Below are 19062 nucleotides of genomic sequence, written 5' to 3'. Positions count from 1 at the left end.
AAAGTTTTTATCTTGGAAAACAGCTCTGCTCCTAGCAATAACTTCTGCAAGACTGGTTTCAGAGCTACAGGCACTCATGGCTGTGGAACCTTGTATCATGTTTTATCCAGACAGGGTCTCTCTGAGGACAAACCCATCATTTATGCCGAAGGTGGTGTCCAGTGTGGCTCTTAACCAAACTATTCATCTGCCAACTTTTTATCCAAATCTGCAGAGCAAGGGGGAGAGAATTCTGCATTCTTTGGACGTACACAGACAACTTAGATTCTACTTGGACAGAACCAAAGTTTTCAGGAAGACAGAGCAATTACTAGTGGCATATGCTGCAGTATCACAAGGAAAGGCTATGGTTTCAAAGTGAATAGGGCACTGCATTCGTTTATGCTACTTACACCATGGCAAGCCAGTGCCTAAGGGCATTAGGCCACATTCAACCAGAGCTGCAGCCACTTCAGCAGCCTTTCTCAGGGGAGTACCAACCAAAGACATATTAGAGGCTGCTACTTGGAGTTCAGTGCACACCTTTACAAAGCACTATCTGCCACTCTACTCTAAATCCAGGGCAGGCTTTGCCACTGCAGTTCTGCAGGGCCTCATTGCCGCTCCTAATGCTGTTTAGCTCCAGCCTTCCAACCATAGCTTTGGGACTCTACCCAAATGTAATGACTGCAACAGTGAAACACGAAGAACATAGTACAGTTGTGTACACTTACCATAAATGTAGATGTTCGAGTGTATTCACTGTTGCAGTCCAGGTTATCCACCAGCCATCCCCCTTTTTTCTGCTGGATTTTTTCTTTCCTTCTCTGATTTATACAACCTATGTGGTGTATTTGCTTGCAGATGAAGGTAAAGTTTATATTGGTGTATGTATTTTTATATATACATATCAATTTTGGCTACCCTTTTAAGGGGGCACCTGACATCTGGGGCAAGAAAAACTGAAAAAAATGGCATCTGCTGCTGCTTTTGTACCCCTGGCGACTTGACGTCAAGGAAGGGGCGACAGCAGCTGACGCAGGACCCAGGACTTTGGAATTCAGGCTGACTGAGGGCAACCTGCCAGCAGGATTACCCAAATGTAATGACTGCAACAGTGAATACACTCGGACATCTACATTTATGGTAATTGTACACAACTGTACTATTCCATCCCCTCTGCTTCCCCTCCAGCAGATTTGTTTTTTGGTGAAACCTTGCATACCCTTAGGGGAGAATTTCCGCTGGGAAAGTCAGGATTATTCTCAGTCCAAAAAGAGACTTAGGGAATTTTTAAACCTTCCTCAACACAGGCCTCTAGCTATCCCTCCTGTTATGGAGATTCTAGATGAGTTTTCTTATAATCCAGCCTTACCCCAGACACTTTGCTTCCAGCTCCCAGAAAACCTGACAGGTACTATAGAGTACCTGACTCTCTCAAATTCCTCTCCAAGAATCCTACTGCGGATCCAGAGAGCATTTCCCAAGGACCAAAAAGGCATTACAGCTACTACTGCCAAAAATCCTACCCCTTCTGATAGGGACTCTAGAGCTTTAGACAAATGGGGTAAGAAGGTATACACTTCTGATACTTTGGCCATTAGGGCTTTAAATTGCCAGTTTCATATGTTAAAGTATCAGCAGCGTATTATGGGACTACGTAAACAGAAAATGGTGTTGATTCCTGCCTGTGCTGAACACAAAGATTTACAAGAGTTAATGCATTCTACTGACCAAGTTGGTAAACATACTTTGCAATGTGGTTTTGATGCTTTAGAAGCATCTTGCAGGACTGCTGTCACTGGGTCTGTACTTAGAAGGTATGCTTGGCTTAAGGAACAAAACTTGCCAGATCATGTTAAAGCTAAATTACTGGATGCACCCTTGAACCAAGAGTGCCTTTTTGGCAACAACCAGATGTCCTCAAAAGGATTGAGGAAAATGCTAAATCTATGAAAACTGTTAAAAGATTTCTTACAAGTACAGCCACCTAAATTCAGTAGACATTGGCCTTCAAAGAACTGGTCCTTTCCAGTCCCTTCCAGGCCTTCTCAGTCCAAACCCAGGAGCAGCAGACCACCAAGACGTCAGTCTCAGGCTATGCACAGATCTAAGCAGTGGGGGGCTCCCACTTCCAAAGCAGAGAGTAGTAAGCCACCCCTCTATGGAAAAATATCACCATGGCTTATCCTCAACTCTTCCAAGCCTTGCTCAACTACTTGCTCCCTTAGGAGGAAAGTTCGCCCTGCATGCAAAAAAGTGTGAACTCATTACCCAAGACAAATGGGTTTTAAACATAGTTGACGTAGGATACAGATTCCACTTCCACTCACTCCCAACCCCAAGTGGATGGCCAGACCCCCCCCCCACAAATCAGTGGGTGGAAACCCAAAAGCAAGTGCTCTCTCTCCTCAGTGTCAGGGCTATTCAACCTGTCCCAGCAGAACAAAGGGGACAAGGTTTTTATTCAAGACTGTTCCTGGTTCCCAGAAAAGAGAACTCCTGGCGTCCTATCCTGGACCTGTCTATTCTCAACACCTTTCTGGTGGTTCCAAAATTCAAAATGCTAACTCTTCAACAGCTTCTTCCTATGCTAGCCAAGGATGCATGGCAACCCTAGACTTAAAAGAAGCTTACCTGCACATCCCAATAAGGGAATTCTGCAGAATATACCTACGTTTCAGGCCAGGCTCCATGCACTATCAGTTCTCTGCACTTCCCTTTGGCTTATCTAATGTGCCCAGGGTATTCCCAAAGTGCCTAGCTCCGGCCATTGCATTTTTCAGGCAGAGAAATATTCAGATTTACCCATACTTGGACAATTGCCTGATTCAGGCAGAGTCTCACGACTTGCTATTACAACACCTAGCATTTGTAAAGAGATTTCTAACATCACTGGGGTACACCATCAACGAGAAATAATCACACCTGTTATCCTGCCAACAGATTGTATTCCTGGGAGCAAGCTTGAACACAACTTCCCAGATGGCATTCCTCACTCCAGAGAAACAAGTTTATTTGACAACCGACTTCAAACTATTGGCCACAAAAACCCAGCTATCTGCAAGGAAAATCCTGCAAGCCCTGGGGTTCATGGCCTCTTGCATTCTGTTAATTCCACACGCAAGACTGCATATGAGGAAACTTCAATGGTATCTTAAAAGTCTATGGTGTCAACATTCTCAGGAGCTGGAAACAATGAATGTTCATCGTGCATACAGCTGCAGTCATTACAGATGGGTTATCCTGCCGTCAGGCGTGTCCTCGGTCGGCCGAATTCCAAAGTCTAGGTCCGGCGTCGGTTGTCATCGCTTCTTCCCTGACATCAGTGCGGCAGGGGTATAAAAGAGGCAGCCGACGCCATCTTCTTCAGTCTTTCTTGCCGCGCGGTGCCTGAAGCAGAAGCAATTCGCAAGTGCCGTTCGGCCAGCTCCTGAGATTTACGAAAATATTTCAGCCGAAGTCTTCTTGAAAGCTAAGTACCCCGTTGGGGAAACTTTTCTTGCCTCAGACCGATGTCAGACAAAGTTAATAATTGCATTTCATGTGGGAAGCAAATACCGCATAAGGATTTCCACTCTTTCTGTATACCTTGCTTAGGCCCAGACCACGACGTCTCGGCCTGCCGATTTTGTGCTAGATTCAACAAGCGCACTATTAAGCGCCGGACGGAGTTCGCCCTTCACTTTTTTGGCAAAAAATTTAATTATATTATGTCATCGGATACTCCGACTCCAATTTTGAGTAAAAGACGCAAAGATAAGGACCGACATACGAGGTCCGCACCGAGTACTGAGACCACGCTAAGGCCGACTACCGGTTCTCAGGTGCTCAGCGAGGTGCCTACGCAGCCCCTGAGTACTGATGACACTACATTGCCGGTGTCTTCAGTACCCGAGGTCGCAGGCTTCTCGGTCCCCATTCCTATTACAGATACCGACGCCACTGTTGGCGGGGAAACTTAGAGTTTAGACAGGCCTGCCATTTCTCAAGGTGTCTTCAGGCCTTCCTCCTTCTCTATTAAAGCTTTCACTAAATCTAAAGCAGCCATGAAAACCAAAAAACAGGGTCCTCAGACCCCCCCTCTCAAGGCCCCATGCCTAAAAAACAGATGCTCAAAATGGCTGAGGATTTGATTACGCTCATCAGGGGTTCTCAACCCCCCTCTGACAAAAGGCCCAGATTAGAGGAAGACTACCCTTCCTCCGATCAAGCCTCTATTACCTCAGAACATTCTGAGGACCAGGATTATGCCTATTCTCCTTTTGAAGACTCTGATGCAGAGGAGTCTATTCCCTCGGTCTCTCCCCCCCCCCTGAAGACTACTCTTTTGGGGAAACCCTACATACATTAAGTGAACACTTTCACTGGGAAGGCCAAGATTACTCCGATTCCAAGAAAAGGCTCAGGGAATTTCTTTTGCTCCCCCAGCATAGGCCCCTGGCTATCCCTCCTGTTTTAGATATATTAGATGATGTGTACACAGAAGCCAGCCTTAATCCAGATTCTTTGCCTCCAGCTCCTGTTAAACCAGACAGGTATTACCGGGTTCCTGATTCTCACCAGTTCCTATACAAAAGCCATACTGCTGACCCAGAAACTATTTCACAGGGTCCCAAGGGAATTAAGGCCTCTACTGCTAAAAACCTATTACCTTCAGAGAGAGATTCCAGAGCTTTAGAAAGGTGGGGGAAAAAGATGTACACCTCGGCCACTTTAACCATGAGGGCATTAAACTGTCAGTTCCATATGTTAAAGTATCAACAGTTTTTGTTATCTCAGTTGAAAAGCAAAATGACACAACCAGAACAACCAGATTTAAAAAAGTTGCAGGATTTGTTGCATGGTGCAGAGCAAGTGGGTAAGCATACCTTGCAGTGTGGTTTTGATGTTTTAGAGGCCTCATGTAGAGCTGCTATTATGGGGTCTGTTATACGTAGGCATGCTTGGCTCAAGGAGCAAACCTTACCAGATCATGTCAAAGCTAAATTATTAGATGCACCTCTTCAAAAAGATGTATTGTTTGGTGTTAAAGCGGAGGAGGTACTAAAGAAAATGGAGGAAAAAGCGAAATCAATGCAAACAGTGAAAGATTTCCTGCAGGTACAACCTCCACGTTTCAGCAGAAACTGGCCTTCAAAAAATTGGTCCTTTCCAGCGACGGACAGACCTCAAAGGGGCAGATACAGATGCCCAAGAGGTAGAGGGCAACCTCAAGGATCTTTCAGAGCCTGACAGTGGCAAGCACCAACCCCAAGAGGTGGAGAAGATAGATCACAGTCATTTAGAAAACAGACACAATGACTTCCCCCTTTACCTGCCAAGCAAAGCTTTAATGGCAGCACCTTTGGGCAGAAAACTGGCATTATTCTCAAAAAATTGGCATATTGTTACAAAAGACAAATGGATTCTGGACATTATAGACAGAGGCTACAGGTTCCACTTTCACACCCTTCCAAAAATGAGAGGCATGCCAAACCTGCCACAAAATCAAAGGGCAGAGGCACACAAACAGATTTCAGCTCTCATGGACATGAAAGCGATTCAAGAGGTACCTGCAAAAGAACAAGGTCAAGGGTTTTATTCCAGACTATTCCTGGTACCAAGGAAAGACAAAGATTGGAGACCTATCTTAGACCTATCCATCCTAAACACATATCTACAGGTACCAAAATTCAAGATGCTCACATTACAGCAGCTTCTTCCCATGCTGGGCAAGGAGTCTTGGCTGGTAACATTGGACCTCAAGGAGGCATACCTGCATGTCCCTATCAGACAAGATTGCAGAAGATACCTCAGATTTCTTGCAGGTTCAACCCATTATCAATTCTCTGCATTGCCCTTTGGCTTATCTGCTGCACCCAGAGTGTTTACGAAATGCCTGGCATCAGTAATCGCCTTCTGCAGACTACAAGGAATACAAATCTACCCATATCTGGACGACTGCCTGATCCAAGCGGACAGCAAGGACATACTACTGCAACACCTGGCGTTTGTAATAAAACTTCTAAACTTCCTTGGATACACAGTCAACAAAAATAAACAAAATTAATACCCTCTCAACAAATAATTTTCCTGGGAGCCAGCTTGAATACAACCACCCAGATGGCCTACCTCACGCCAGACAAACAAGGGCAACTGTCTCAATACTTCAGCAAAATGGCAACTTTCACCAGGCTGACTGCAAGGAAAGTCCTGCAGGCTCTGGGATTCATGGCATCTTGCATCCTACTAATCCCATGTGCAAAGCTGCATATGAGGAAACTTCAATGGTACCTAAAAAACTTATGGTCTCAACACAGCCACAGCTTGGAAACAATTATACCACTCATTCCATGCCTTCAAAAGGAATTTCTGTGGTGGGCTCAAGCATGCCAAAGAAACACAGGTCTCCCTTTCTGTGTACCTCAAACAACTCAAATCATCACAACAGACGCCTCAGACTACGCCTGGGGAGCACACATGACAGATCAGTGCATTCAGGAAAATGGTCCCAAAAGAGAAGCACCTACACATCAACCAAAAGGAAATGCTAGCCGTGCAAAATGCTATTATGACCTTCAAGGACCTACTGCATCCAGGCCAGCTATTGATAAGGACAGACAACACCACAGTGATGTGGTACATAAACAAACAGGGGGGAACTCATTCATACCCCCTGTGCAGGCAAGCCATGACCCTATGGAACACAGCACTGGAATTGCAAATTCAACTACAGGCACAATTCCTGCCAGGGAAGGAAAACACACTGGCAGACAACCTAAGCAGAAATGTGACAGATCCACACTAATGGAAGTTGCATCCTCAAGTTTTCACAAAGATAACTCAGGCATGGGGACAGCCAGACATAGATCTTTTTGCTACCCACAGAAATTACCAGTTGAAAAAAGTTTGTTCAAGGACCTATCATCCACAGGCCTGGAAAGTGGACGCACTTTCTTTCAATTGGACAACATTGACAGTCTATGCCTTCCCGCCTCTTCCTTGGCTGCCCAAAGTTCTATTAAAAGCCAGAGCAGAGAGGCCGAAAATGATTCTCATTGCACCAGACTGGCCAAGACAACACTGGTATCCACTCCTGAAGAGCCTGACACATTCCCCACCATGGATCCTACCTCTAGTCCCTCTTCTGTTGTCCCAGCACAACTACAAAACCCTTCACAGCCAGCTCAAAACCCTAAATCTAGCTGCATGTAGAATTCCGTGATTTCCCAACAGACCCTCCTCTCCAAGGAGGTGCAGGATGTCATCTTGGAGGCCAGAAGACCTTCTACTAGAAAAGCCTACTCCGCCAAATGGAAACGATTTTGTGCCTGGAATCAAGAAAAGGGCCAGAATCCTTGGGTAATAAATTTACCTCAAATTTTACAGTACCTAGCTGAGATGTTAAACAGTGGACTTTCCTTCTCCTCCATCAAAATCCACGCTTCAGCCATTTCTGCACAATACAACACAGATCCTCCTTTATTCTCTCATCCTCTCTTAAGGCAGTTCCTCAGAGGGGCAAAGAATATAAAACCCCCAAGGAAAACCACCAGTCCCTGCTTGGGACCTCAACTTCGTATTGGAAAAGCTGACCCTTCCTCCCTTCGAGCCAACTTCTTCAACAGAACTGCAATACTTGTCATGGAAAACAGCCTTCCTTCTGGCTATCACCTCAGCACGCAGGGTTTCAGAGCTACAGGCCCTCATGGCTGTACAACCTTTCATCATTTTCCATCAGGACAGAGTTTCCTTACGAACCAACCCTACCTTTATGCCAAAGGTAGTATCCAGTGTAGCTTTGAATCAGACTATCCACTTGGCTACCTTTTATCCTAATCCACAAAACAAAGGGGAAAGACTACTACATTCCTTGGACATTCACAGACAACTTCGTTATTATTTGGACAGGACAAAGCCATTCAGGAAATCTGAGCAACTCTGTGTCCTATGCTACAGGTGCTCAAGGAAAGGCTATTTCCAAATAGACAATCTCAAAAATGGATAGCCCACTGCATACGCTTTTGTTACTCATTTCATGGAAAAACTGTGCCTACATGCATCACATCCCACTCCACCAGGGCCACAGCTACCTCTGCAGCTTTCCTCAGGGGGGGTCCCTACCAAGGACATTTTGGAAGCAGCCACTTGGAGTTCAGTGCACACTTTCTCCAAGCACTATCAGGTTCCACTGTACTCTAAATCTAGAGCGGGTTTTGCCACAGCAGTCTTGCAGGGCATCCTCGCTCCTCCTAGTTCCACTTAGTGCCTGCCACCCCTACTTAGCTTTGGGATTCTTCCCATCTGTAATGACTGCAGCTGTATGCACGATGAACATAGTACAGTTTTGTACCTACCATAAATGTAGATGTTCGAGTGCTCATACAGCTGCAGTCCAGGTTACCCCCCCTCCGTCCCCTCTTAGGACAGGCCTTATGACAAACACCTTCTCATACAACCTATTTGGGGTATTCTTTTATGGTGCATTTGCTTGCAACTAATGTTTTTTGATTATTCTATATTGCATGATTACATAAATTTATGTTTTGCCTTCCTTCTGGGGGCACCTGACATCTGGGGCAAGAAAAACTGAAGAAGATGGCGTCGGCTGCCTCTTTTATACCCCTGCCACACTGACGTCAGGGAAGAAGCGACGACAACCGACGCTGGACCTAGACTTTGGATTTCGGCCGACCGAGGACCCGCCTGACAGCAGGATAACCCATCTGTAATGACTGCAGCTGTATGAGCACTCGAACATCTACATTTATGGTAGGTACAAAACTGTACTTTCCTATCATTCCTAGTCTAAGGGCAGAATTTGTTTGGTGGGCAGAGGCCTGCTACCACAAGGGGACTCCCTTTCACTCTACCCCCTGCCACCCAAACCCTAACAACAGACGCATCAGACCATGCATGGGGGGGGAGGGGGGCTCACATGGCAGGGTAGTGCATTCAAGGCAAATGAAACCCAAAACAGATGTACCTGCATATCAATCAAAAAGAAGTGTTAGCTGTACAGAATGCTCTGACAGCCTTCAAAGACCTTATTCTTCCAGAACAACTATTGGTAAAGACTGACAGCACCACAGTTATGTGGTACATAAACGAGCAGGGAAGGGAACCCATTCCTACCCACTCTTCAGACTAGCCATGGCTCTGTGGAACACAACCTTGAGCTACCAAGTGAACCTACAAGCTCAATTCCTGCCAGGCAAACTAAATTCACTGGCAGACGACTTAAGCAAAAATCTCATGGACTCACACGAATGGAAACTGGAACCCAAAATATTCAAGCTCTTGAGGAACAAATGGAGGACACAAGAGGTAGACCTGTTTGCCTCCCATCAGAACTACCAATTGAACAAATTCTGCACCAGAACTCTCCACAAGTCAAGCTTGGAAAGTGGATGGCCCTGTCCTTTCCCTGGGAAAAGCCTCTCAGTTTATGCCTTTTCACCCTCTCCCTCTCCTCTCGAAGTTTCTACTAAAGATCAAACAGGACAAGCCAAGGACAATACTGATTGCACCAAACTGGCCACGCCAGCACTGGTACCCCCTTTTGCGCAGTCTTTAAGGGCTACAACCATGGCACTTGCCTCAGGCCCCTTCCCTGCTGTCCCAGCAGGCGGGCCAGATTCTGCACCCTTAGCTTCAAACCCTGAACCTTGCAGCCTGACTAATTCCCTGAGCTCACCTCTAGCAATTCTCAGTAAGCAGGTGCTGGATGTCATTCTTGAGGCAAGGAGGCCTAGTACTAGAAAATCCTATTTAGAAAAGTGGAAAAGATACTGTTTCTGGAGCTATGCTCGGGATGGGCACAACAGTGCCCAGCTTACCTCATATTCCAGATTATTTAACAGAGATGCTCCACAGGGGCCTATCTTTCTCTTAGATTCATGCCTCTGCTATTTCAGCACATTATAATATTGAGCCACCCCTCTTCTCTCATCCCCTGCTAAAACAATTCCTTAGAGGGGCCAAAAATTTAAGACCCCCCAGGAGAGCTCCCCCTCCAGCCTGGGAACTTAACTTTGTATTGGAAAAACTTACTCTCCCCTTTGAGTCAACTGCTAAAGCAGAGTTGAAATTCCTTTCTTGGAAAACAGCCTTACATCTAGCCATCACTTCAGGAAGAGGAGTGTCTGAACTGCAGGCCCTCATGGCAGTGGAACCCTTCATTATCTTCCATGTGGACAGGTTTCCCTCATGACTTATCCATCCTTTATGCCCAAAGTGGTGTCTAGTGTGGCTCTAAACCAGTCCATTCATTTGCCTACTTTTTTCCCTAATCCTCAAAATAAAGGGGAAAGGATACTGCATTCTCTGGACGTGCACAGACAGCTTAGAATCTATTTGGACAGGACTAAGCTGCTCAAAATCTGACCAGCTGCTAGTTGGCTTTGCTGCAGGGGCAGAGGGAAGGCCATTTAAAAGCAAACCATTTCCAAATGGATAGCCATTGCATCCATTTCTGCTACAAGCACCATGGAAAACATACCCCACAGGGGATAAGGTCACATTCCACCAGGGCTGCATCTACCTCTACGGCATTTCTCAGAGGAGTCCCTACTTTGGACATCCTGGAAGCTGCTACCTGGAGCTCTGTACATACTTTTCACTAAGCATTACCACCTGCCTCTCTTTTCTAAATCCAGAGCTGGATTTACCACAGCAGTCTTACAGGGCCTGATTGCTAGCCCTAATGCTCTTTAACTACCTCCACCCTTCCTTAGCTCTGGGAATCAACCCAAATGTGATGGCTGCAGCAGTGAAACATGAAGAACATAGGACAGTTGTGTACATTTACCATAAATGTAGATGTTCAAGTGTATTCACTGTTGTAGTCTTAGTTACCATCCCTCCAGCCCACTGACTTCTCTTGACTTTTACATTTCCTTCTTGTTTGGCATATATTATATCATATGTATTTGCTTTTTGCTGGGGGTGTTCCATTCCATATAATTGCTTCCTGTTGTGGGGGCACCTGACATCTGGGACAAGTAAAACTGATGTAATGGCGTTGGCTGCATGTTTTATACCCCCTGACGACCCGACGTCATGGAAGAAGTGACAGCATCCGACGCAGAAATCCGAAGACTCTGGTATTCAGGCAGGCTGATGGCTACCTGCAGGCAGATAACCCAAATGTGATGACTGCAACAGTTAATACACTCGAACATCTGCATTTATGGTAAGTGTACACAACTGTACTTTCCTGGGAGTGTGGATTGACACCAGTCTTTTTGGAGCCACATATGCTTCTCAAGTCTTTAGCACACGTAAGTTCGACTCTGGCTTCAGGTTCTCAGGGGCTGTTACTTTGGTGCAGGATGGGACCATGGTTTTGAAGGAGTCTGTTTCAATTCTGGGCTCCCATTCCTGTACGGGTGGACTTGCTTTCCAGGCCATGGAGAGGGCTTTGTCCACTGCAGGATCACAGTCGTCGATTCCTCACTCATCAGAGCAGCATCCTGGTCTTTTCTCTCGCCCAGAGCTACCACCAGCCTCTGGCCTAGGACAGCAGGCACAGAGGCCTCAGGATTGAGCCGTGGTGGTTATGTCCTCTTTAGACAACTCCTCAGCCAGTCCCCACCAAGGAGATGCAACAGAAGAGAAAGTGCAAGAAGAAGTACTTGGACTCCCCTAAAGAGTCTTGCGCAGAAGATACTGACTTTGATGAAGGGGGAAGGTTCCCCAAGGTCACCCCCAGACGATGTCTCCTTCAGTGACATTCTGGAGATCCTTAAACAGAGGGGGGGGGGTGGCTGGACTTCCCAACAACTTTCCTCAGAGGAGCCAGCATACCTGGAAGTTCCTGTGCCTAATCATCTACCGCTTGTATCTCTCTGCCCACTGACAATCTTAAGTTGGTTGCTGCAGGCTTGGAAGAGTTCTGATTCTATCAAACAAATCCCTGAGAGACCAGACCGTATGTTGTCAACTCCCGCGGATCAGCAACATTGGGCAAAAAGGGGTACTAGTAGATGCCATGGTGATTGCTGCAGCCACTAAAAAAGGAATTTGCTGATGAAAATCCTACTATCCATCCTCCTAATAAGGAGTCTAGTAAGATGGATAGATTTGGGAAGTGCGTATATGCTTCACTGACCTTTGCACTTAGGTCTATGAACGTCATGACACATTTCACTAGGTTTCAAAAGAGATCTGATAAAGGAGCTGTCAGATACTCTCTCAAAAGGAACTCTAGCTGAGGGGGTTCAGGCTAAAGCAACTTCCCAGCTGGCAACTCTTGATTCAATATGTAATTCATCCATGAGGCTCATTGCGCACACAGCTGTAGGGACAACTAGGGCAAAGGGTTCTGCCATTGCCATGAGGAGACATGCTTGAATGCACTTATGTGAGTTTGCGGAGCCATTTAAGTCTTTTTTCATCAATGCTCCCTTTGACGGAACATCCCTTTTTGACTCTGAAGTTAGAGACTCTTGCCAGATGTGAGAAGGATGGAAAGACGCTTTCTGCTGTGGGCATACGCTTTTTCCACCCCTCAGTGGCCATAATCAAAGAACCAGGAGGAGTGGCAAGCTATGTTTCTAAAAGTCCCAAGGTCTTTTCCAGGACTTGTGTGTTAATGACTTCCCCCGAGGCAGGGGGGGTTATAATAGAAGGCGCCATGCTAGAGGCAGAGATGGCCCGCAAAGTCAGGGTTCCAGGGATTCTTTTCCTGGTAATTCATTTCAGTGCTCTTGAATGGAGCCCTTATTGCCATCCTCTGGAGGCAGTTGGGGAATGACTTTCCCTGCACCTACCTGCTTCACTAACAATAGCAACGGACAATTTGGTGCAGGGGATTATATCCAGAGGGTACAGTAGTCCTTTCTTGAAACAACCAAAGAAAATCCCGACATTCCACCCAGTCATAAGGATGCGGCAGTTCTAGAAATTCAAAAACTGCTCAACAGAAAAGCCATCCAAGTAGTCCCACCAGACCATATAGGATCCGGGGTTTATTCAAGATTCTTTTTAGTGCCAAAGAAAACGGGGGATTGGAGACCAATTTTGAATCTCAGTATCTTGAACAAGTCTGTTCAAAAAACCAAATTCCAGATGGTGTCATGGTTCAGTCTGTTTTTCCGTTCTTAGGGAAAGATGATTGGATGTGTTCAGTAGGTCTTCAGAATGTGTGTTAGCATATAGGTTCATAGATAGGTACTAGGCTTTCGGCCCAAGGGCCTAAGTAAGCCTAGCCAACAAGGTTCCCTGGCTTATGCCACCCAAGAAATTTATTTTCCTGTGCCCCTGTCGAGTAGGGACATGCTCCAGAAGATTTCTGTGCTTCCAGCTGGGGGTCAGTCATCGGTTCAGAGCCATGCTCTTTGGCCTCACCACAGGCCCCAGGGTGTTCACCAAATGCATGGCAGTGGTCGCAGCTCCCTTCAAACTGCAAGAATTCTGGGTATTTCCATACCTTGATGACTGGCTCATTACCACAGCCACCAGGCATCTACTGCTACAAGCAAGGAACTACATCAGTCAAATGTGCTCCTCACTGGGGATCACTGTAAACTACAAAAAATACTTTCTAGAAGCCAACACAGCATTTAGAGTTCATAGGACCGATGTTGGACACGAGCACCTGTATCACATCTCTACCCCAAGAAAGACTTCAAAGAATAAAGTTACACGTCAGCCTGATTATTCACAGCAAAACAGTGACTGCAACTGGTATTACAGACTCTAGGATCTATGCTGGCCACCATCACTTTATGGTGAGATTTCACATGCGAACTCTGCAATGGCTCTTGGGATCATAATGGTCATTACTGAGATAACCAATGTCCCATCAAGTTTGAATCACTAATTTATGCAAAAAGGACCTGAGTTGGTGGCTCCATTCCAACGACATTCTGTCAGGCTGTCTTTGTCCATCCTCAACCCCAAGCCATAGTGACCACAGATACGTCCAGGATGGGGAGGCATTATCTGGAAAGGCAGTTCAAGGCACTTGGTCCCAGTTAGAGGCCAATTTGTACATCAGTGTTCTAGAGATGAGGGCAGTGCTTCTGGTGTTGCGAGCATTTCAAGGAACCCTCCCCTCTGGAACAATTGCAGTCCAAGCAGACAACATGTCAGTGGTTTGATACATCAGCAAATGAGGGGGTAACCAGATCTTATCCTGTTTGTTGAGAAGCACTCAGAGTATGATGATGGGCAGTTTCATCTGGCCGCTTTCTAATTGCAATGCATATTCCGGGGTGCTCCAACATGATCACAGACAAATTTGAGCAGGAGCATCCTGATGCCTTACGAGTGGTCTTTTTCAATCCTTTAGTGGCAGAAAGGACATTCCATCGAAGGAGCCAACCATGCTGCAATCTCTTTGCATCCCCCCTGAACAAGTGCAGCAGTTACTTCTCCCTGATTTCCCCCCTCCAGGGGAGTCGCAGAGAAGAGCTTTCCTTCACGATTGCGCCCCCCCCCCCCCAGTCTACTGTAAGCCCTTCCCTCAATTCCTCTCTTTTCCCAGTTTCTGAAGAAAGCCAACAGGTCGAAGAACAGGATAATTCTCATTGCTCCATTCTGGCCTCGACTGATATGGTTTCCCTTTCTGTGGCCTCACTTAATTCAAAAACCTTGAACACTGGACCCAGCTGCAGACCTATTGTCCCTTCCAGAGGGACTCAGTCATCCGAATTTTCAAAATCTCAATCTCACTGCGTGGCTTTTGTACTTCAGTGGTAGCCAGCCATACCAGCCTTTCTGCCCCATTTCAGTGAATTGTTCTAGCCTCCCACAAACCTTCGACTAGATGATTATACGGCAATAAGTGGCAAAAAATTTCAAAATGGGCTACAGACAGCAGTCTCAACCCATACACTGCACCAGTTCATAAGGTCTTTGAAAAGCAATGCTAAAATTTCATGTGGGGGCATCCTCCTCAACTACATGGGTTCATCTAGCTGCAATTTCAAATTTTGATAATGGTCTAAATGATACAGCTCTAATGTCGCACAAACTTTGCAAAGCCTTTCTGAAAGAAACTTTATTGCTGAGGCCTCCATACAAGGACCAGACTACTCCTTGGGACTTGAATCTGCTGGTACAGTCTCTGATTAATCCCCCATTTGAACCATCTGCAAATTTACGATTTGAAGTATTTATCCTGGAAAAGGTCAATGTAAAGTTGTCCTATCTCACCTTCATTCTTTACTTGTGGGTTCTGAACCGATCCTCTGTTCCGACTTGGCCATTTACTAAAGCTCGAGGGCTTCAACCAGCTTGTGGCTTACTCCCTATCCCATGATGCTCTAGGGCATTCCCCAGATCTCATTTGCCGATGGAACAAGATCGAGCATTCCTCCTCTGGCTAAATTTTGTTGTTTTTTTCTGTTTTCTGTAAGCATTAGGCTTGTCATTTCTAAAAATAGTGTGCGAGTACTTTAGATAATCTAATCATAGCTTAGACTGTGTCTATTTCTGTTTCTTTTCTGGGGCCGTTGTTTTAGTTTTAGGCTTACAGTTCAACCCTATCCTGACTCCTTATTGGATGCTTTTACTGTTATTTGCATGGTTATTGCCATTATTAGTGTTAGCTTAGCTTAGAGGTGTGTGTTAGTTCAAAGAGTTTTACCTTGTTTGATTACAGAGCTAGTCGGTCCATTTTAGTTAGAGGGCCAGTATTTCTACAGCTCTGGGTGTGTTGTGTGTTTCATCGTAAAACCAGCTTGTTTAATTAGAGAGCGTTACTTGTGCGTTAACCCACTGAAGTTGTTTTTTTTTTTTCCTCCTCCTGTGTGCTGTTTAAAAAAAAATATATAGTTCTATTTGCATAGTGTTTGGTGTTAACTAGTTTTCTGACTGGCTTCAAGAAGTTTTCAAAATGTTCCCAAAAGATGTACACAACAGACCACTATTCTGAATGTGTATACTGCCTTGGAGCAGTGCATTTGCAGGAGTCGTGCACTATCTGCCACTCCTTCAGTTCAAGAGCTCTTCTGGAGAGGAGAAATAAGCTTGTACTTAAAGGACTTCTAAACATGTCTTTTTCTGAAACTTTAGAAGCAAGTGAGAGTGTACCACAAAAGACTTCTCCTCCTCCTAAATCAACAAAAAGGTCTTCATCTTCAGACCACTCTGGACCATCTCAAAAAGTATCGAAAAAGTCATCGGACCAGAAGGCTTTTGGATCTGATAAACTATCTACCTCTGCTCCATCTTCTTTGGAGCCATTGGTATTGTACAGTCAGAGCCAGTGACCTGTTTTGGAACCGGTGTCTTCGACCTTGACATCACTATTGTTACAGAAACCAGTATCGCCTGCCCCCTCCTCTCAACCTTCCAGGACCTTGTCAGATGAGGATGTGTATCATGTGGTACAGAGGCTGTTGAGTGCACTGGCACTGGCTAAATTACTGTCGGAACCGATCAAGCGGGCTTTGGAGCAGAGTAAACCTGTCCTTTTGCTGTCGATTCCTCCTCCGACCCGCCTCAGAGCTGAAAGTCATGGACCTAGTAGTAGTGGACAGTCTGAGTTGAGACCGGCCCCAGAATCTACGGCTCCAACTTCTGCTCTGACTACCTTGGTGCCATCTGTACCCGAGGAGTCTAGGGGTGGACGCTCTCCGGTCGGGTCTGGGTGGGGTAGTCTGATTGGACAGTTGTCACATCCGACTTTACCTCTCAGAACCTTGGCACAGGTGAGCTCGGCTCTTACATCAGCTTCGGAGCCAACCACCATGCCTCTTGGGGACCTTCTGATTCTTCAGATTCAGAGGCTTCCTTGGATCATGGGTGGGGGGCTTTCGAGGTGATGAATGAGCAGCTTCACTCTCTGGTCCTGTCATTCCTCCCCAGAAAGCACCGGTGTTAGTCTCGGCACAACAGATCCCACACAGACATGGAGACCCAGGGCCTCAGGATCCCCCAATGGGTGAACCAATCTCTTCCGAAACCTTTCCAGAATGCCCTTCTGAAGAGGTCCCTCGCAAGAGATTATGTAAAATGAAGCATTTGGACTCCCCAGAGGAGTCTGTCACATCAGACGTAGACCTCGATGAGTCAGAAGGGTCCCCACAGTTTCCCTCTGAGAAATCTTTAAACAGAGAGGCATCTGGAAGCCCATTAACCCTACTGATGAGTCTGTTTACCTGAAGGCCTTTGGTTTTGCCCTTTAGCCACTTGGATGTCTCCGCCTTTCGACAAGCTTATGGATTTAGTTTGTCGAAAGATGTGGGAATCTCGGGGGCGTGGCTAGGATGCTGAACTGATAGCTGCACTTCATTTCAGCTCTCTTACCTCAATACAATTCCTGACAGGAATTTTACAAAATAATATTTAATTTGAAGAAATGTTTATTACTAACTTATTTCTAATAACTCTGAGCATCTATAAGAAAAATTTTATTGGCAGAACTTGAATAATTCCTGTCAAATTAATTACTGGAAAATCAGCACCAATATCAGCTTTACAGCATGAGTCATCTAAGGAATACAGCACAAGACTCTTCTCTCAAAAAAGACCTGCAGTCTCTCATTACAAATATACAGGAACTTACAATAAAAATCGACAAGATGGACAATAAAATAGATACTTTTAAAGAAAAGTGCTCACAACAACTGGAACAGCTTCAAGAAATGTTTACACAGCAGAAAGGACAGATATCACTTATTGAACAGTCATTAAGTGACATTGACACTAGAGTCCAAATAGAAGAACAACAAACTGAATTCTTACTTCAACAGAATACATATTTACTAGAAAAGCTTGATGATATGGAAAATCGAACAAGAAGAAATAATATTAGAATATATGGTCTACCAGAAAAATCTGAAGGGGACAATATGATAAACTTTCTTACCACCTGGATACCAGATGTAACAAAAATACCTAAAGCTCTTTCATATGGTATAGAACGGGCGCATAGATCACTAGCAGCTTCTGGAAATGCTTCTTCTCCGGGTAAGAACAAGCCGAGATCTATAATTGTGAGACTTTTTTCTACACAAGATAAAGATCTTATATTAAGAAATGCTTGGGCAAATTCTCCCATCAAATACAATGATTCATTAATAAGATTTGACAATGATTATTCTACAAAGGTGGTTTCAAAAAGAAAATAATTTCTGCCAATAAAAAAAACCTTGAAGAAAAAGCAACTGAAAGTCCATCTTTTATTCCCAGCAAGACTGAAAGTTTTTCTACCAAATGGAATAAAAATCTTTGAAACAGTAGATTCAGCAATAAAATACCTTACCAACAACAACATCCTAACACATGAAGAATCTATGGACTGGACAATAAGTACACGGAAGAGAAATGCTGAAGTAAATAATTGGAAAACTGTTGAGCAAAAGAAAAAAAAAACTAAAGGACAAATAATCTTACATATGTTATATTCTGTAAAAATCTAAATAATAATACTAACAACAAAAGAAAAGTTCTTACTGTCTTCAAGTTACACCGAAACAGGTACTGTTTTCAATTATATTTTAAATGTCAAAATTAGCATAAATGTGAATAAATTTATCTCAAATCACATCAATATACTAAGCATAATTTAAACATTACTCTATTTTTCATTATTATCCATCTATTATTTTCATATTCTTAATCAGAGTAATCAATGCATAATAATGTTCCCAAATAGTTTATTTATTTAATTTATTTTCTCTGTGTTTTGTTTTTATTTGTTCTCTTCTTTTTATAAAATCTTCATTAACTTATAATATTTTAAACAGTATATGGTTATATTGCTTAATAGGTATAGTAATGGCTGCTATATAACTTATTATCAGTTACATCCCTGACAGCATTACTTTTTATAAGTTAAAAGTGTCCCTGTTTGGATATACGACAGTGCTGGGCAGAAATGTGTTGCTTTTGAAATGAAGTATTTCAGTTAGGATGTATCATAAGACTACTTTAAATAATCTTAAAAGATGTTCTGCCTTTGACCCATATGCACATACTGATATAGTCCAGTGAAAAAATATGTTTTAAGTGATATTTTGAGGCTATAAGTCAGGTGTGTTGTGGCTCCAGACATCCGGAGTTGAAAGATGCTTGTGACTAGCTTAGATATCCTGTTGTCTTTTCTTTTGTAGAGAAATAAGGCATAGCATGTTTAAAATGCAAAGT

At 44.5% G+C, this 19062-nt stretch overlaps 1 protein-coding gene across 1 annotated transcript in view; it reads left to right on the top strand.

Annotated features, from left to right (window-relative positions):
- The window catches only part of FAM214A (family with sequence similarity 214 member A), a 1637733-nt gene that overhangs the window by 268984 nt on the left and 1349687 nt on the right, over positions 1–19062 (top strand). The window lies entirely within an intron of this gene.

Source organism: Protopterus annectens, chromosome 7.part1, assembly GCF_019279795.1.
Source record: "Protopterus annectens isolate FY-2018-M chromosome 7.part1, PAN1.0, whole genome shotgun sequence".
Classification (NCBI taxonomy): domain Eukaryota; kingdom Metazoa; phylum Chordata; order Ceratodontiformes; family Protopteridae; genus Protopterus; species Protopterus annectens.
Note: the sequence above shows the minus strand (reverse complement) of the source record. Positions and strands in the feature narration are given on the sequence as shown.